Here is a 3,791-nt window from a genome sequence, read left to right as displayed (position 1 = left end):
TTTGTTTAGGATACCTCAACAGTGGGTTTTCATGCAGGTAGCTTGAGTTTTGTGACAGACAGAGGTTAAAGCATCAGGCAGCACCAGGCAGAGTGCACCTTCCAAAGCCTTGCCCTACGACTGTCCACTCCTTGAGCTGGTGCAGACCTCCCAGTTGTGGTCAAGGTCAGAAGTAAGTGTGGAAATGAGAAGTGGGATCCCAATTCATTTGCTACAAGCACCGATCCTGCTGAGAATCAAAAACATTACAGTGTGTGATCCTGCTGAGAATCAAAAACATTACAGTGTGTGAGAGATCAGAAGTGACAGACATGTGAATTGAGACACTGGTGGCAGTTGATGCAAATATTGACACTATTCATTGCAAACCACTTCAATGCTCATTCAATCTCTCATTGTTAGGTAAATATCAGAAAGCTTGGCTTAAATGCATTCTCTTGCAATTATTTGTAACTTAACCAACCTTTCTCTGTACTAGTCTCATTATACAAACATGAAGATAATCCTGGTAACTAGCTTTTAAGGCTGTTTAAAATACGAAACAAATAATTGCCATGTATAAACCAATGGAACATGCCAGCCACAAGCTTAGCTTTCAGCAGGTGCTATTCATCTCTGTAGTCCAAGTTATCTCAGGAACCTGTAGTTGTGCTTGTGTCGAATATAGCTTAGCATGCTCACTTTAATGTACCTGAGGGTGGATCAAGGCTGGTGTTTCTGTCCTGCCTTGATAACAGAGTGTTTGTATCTACACCAATATTAAGATTGTATCATTAGCTAAACTGTTGAATTTATATTAGACCCATTGTATTAGAGATTAAGCTTGTGTTGGGGGGAAGATTTTGCGGTTCCGGTTGTACGTGGGATAGTTATGCGATGTTAGGCAGAATTATGAGCTTGTTACTGTTTTCATTTGGAAATTAAGTATGATGTAAGGAGACATGATTTGATTCCAAGTTGACAAGGGGTGGACTTGTGATAGTTAAGGTGTTGTCAACTTGATCTGTTTAGTAATCCACAGGCTGCTTCTAGGAAGGATCAACTAAAGGAGGAGGTCTTTCTCCCAGGGTGAGCCCTTCCCCCAGAGTGGGCGGTCCCGCTCAGAGAGGGACTTGATATAAGGAAGCTCTGGGTAGAAGAGTTCCCTTTTTTTCCTTCCTTCCTTCCACTTGGCTGCGGGAGCTGCTCCCTACCTTCTAGCATGGATTGAAGACCAGTACGGACTAAAGACCAACATCAACCGAAGACCCACGTGGATTGAAACCCAGTGGCTCCTCAGGAAGCCTCCAGGCTTTCCGGCACCATCTGCAGTGCCAGGTCGGGACTGCTGAGGCATCTGGCCACGTGGACTGAGAAGCTACCAGGTTCGGTGATTCTCAGGCCTGCAACTGCTGTTGGACTACTGTAAGCTAATCCAATAAATTCCCTTTATAAAATAATTCATTTTAGTAATTCTGTTCCTCTAGGGAACCCTGACTAATACAGCTGGGGTGTAGTTCAATGATAGAGTGTATACTCTATATACAGAGCAATGCCAGAGGACCTTGGTTCAGTCCTTAGCCAAACCAAAAATAATAAACAAATTAAAAAAATCAAATTTTTAATGCAACAAAAAATTAGAATGTCTAGATAGATTTTCAGTTTTACCTGAATATTTTATAGTTATATTTATGTATGCCATAATTTAGTATTAGAAATTTACCTTCACTATTTGTCGAATATTCAACAGAATTTTGAAAATCCACATTTATTTATATTTTTTTTAAAGTCATATGCATCAAGTGTTTTATTCAGAAGGCACCACTCAGAATCTGCGAGGAGGCTGCTCCTGGTTTCCTCTACTCCAGTCAACCCAAAGTCAGTGCTTTTCCTATTTGTTAGAACTCCTAGTATACACAACCTATGCCTTCAAAAGGATGTTGTCTCAAATTTTTGTTCATGTCTAATTAAAACTCGGTGTTTTATGAGAATGGTAGTATAGCTTTATGAGCCCTGGCAATTCCCTTTCTATCCACAGTTACCTGAACATTTTCCTTGTACTTTGTTCAATATAGCTTTAATAGTTATAATTTGCCATCAACAGCCTGCCAGAAGGCAATACCAACTATGTCCTCAGAATAACGCATAGAAATCCGTGCACCTAAAAAACATATCAGCATGAGAACATTTTTCTCAGAAGGCCACCCACCCTCTGTTCTTATCCGCCCAGTACCCTACCTGAAGCAATAGTTAGCACACAGCTCACTTTTCCCTACTTTTTGTAGGTGCAAGCACAAACACTGATCCCTTTGTACTTACAGAATTGCTGGACATTCATTTATGTTGTGGTTATGTCTGTCAAGCAGCTCATTCTTTTTATTGCTATTCTATATTAATATACCATAGTTTACCCATCCAACATTGAGATTGCTCCCAGTGTTTTTCAAAACTTTCCTTAGTGAAATATAATTTATGCAATGAAAGTGCCTTTTAAGTGCACAATTATGAGTTTTACATATATGTAGTATGTAGTATGTGTATGTGTGACATATATATATATGTGTGTGTGTGTGTTTAGTATGTGTGTAGTGTATATCTGTATATGTGTATATGTGTCTGTGCAAGCAAGTTCCATGTATTATGTTTATGGTATACATATTTGTGTGGCGTATATGTATAGAATGAATGTGTAGTATAAATGTGTATGTAGTGTATGCATGTCAGTGGTGTATGTGTAGTGCATATGAAAGTAGTGTGCATGTATGTATAGTATGCATATATATATGATGTGCATATGTTTGTGTAGTGTGTGTGTGTGTGGTGCTGTGTGATCTAGACAGAACATTACAGATCTGCAAAGAATCCCTTCATTTTCTGTCATAGCCCCACACCAAATCATGGCCATTCACTATTTTGAGTTTTATTAGTCTTTTTATGTCTAAAATTTTATTTTGTGTTACTAGGGTGGAATCCAGGCCTTTACACATGCTAGGCTTGTGCCCTACTGCAGAGTATATCTTCAGCCCTTATTTGGCATATTGTTTTGAGATACATCCATATGGCTGCATGTCTGTTCCTGGAGTGTTCCCAGTCTGGAACTCATAAATCTATGGACTGATCTTTCTGTGCACATATGCATCTGGTTTTCTCAGATAACAAGTATCTAATCCTCCATTATGAGGTAGTTCAGAACACATGCTTATTTCATTTGTAGACAAAGAGGCAGGTGGAAAAGCTAAATTAATGAATACAGAATCAGATTATGAAATCAATTTTGACAAAGTGTAACAATGATTGGAAACTATAGGACCCAGTATTCAATCTAGACTGTGAGGAAAATCATCAACTGCACATATAGATTATGGAGATGGTTCTGACAAACACAACTGATTTGTAATTGCAGAAGGATCCCCTGAACTTGCTTCATGGACCTGAGGAGTGATCTCCAGAACACAGAACACAGGTTGCAGCTCTTATGGTTATTACTGTTAAACGGTGTTTTCTTGTGGATTGTTTACTGACTTTACCCAGGTCAAGTGCAAAACTATGAAAGGGTATGTGATAAATTAGACTACCTCCTGAACTTGACAAATCAAAGGAAGCAGTGTCTGGAAATGTTATTGAAATAACTAGAAAATATATATGATAAAATATATGGTGCATTATCAAGAACTAACAAATGATCAAATTATGAGCTGTAATTTCATGTGGATTTATAATCACCATAGTGGTGACTCTAGACTAATAAAGATTTTAAGTCAAAATAAAGAGCATAGTTTTACTATAATTCCAAAATGAAAGGGAAGAAGGAG

The sequence above is a fragment of the Jaculus jaculus genome, chromosome 2 (assembly GCF_020740685.1).
Source record: "Jaculus jaculus isolate mJacJac1 chromosome 2, mJacJac1.mat.Y.cur, whole genome shotgun sequence".
NCBI classification, from domain to species: domain Eukaryota; kingdom Metazoa; phylum Chordata; class Mammalia; order Rodentia; family Dipodidae; genus Jaculus; species Jaculus jaculus.
Note: the sequence above shows the minus strand (reverse complement) of the source record.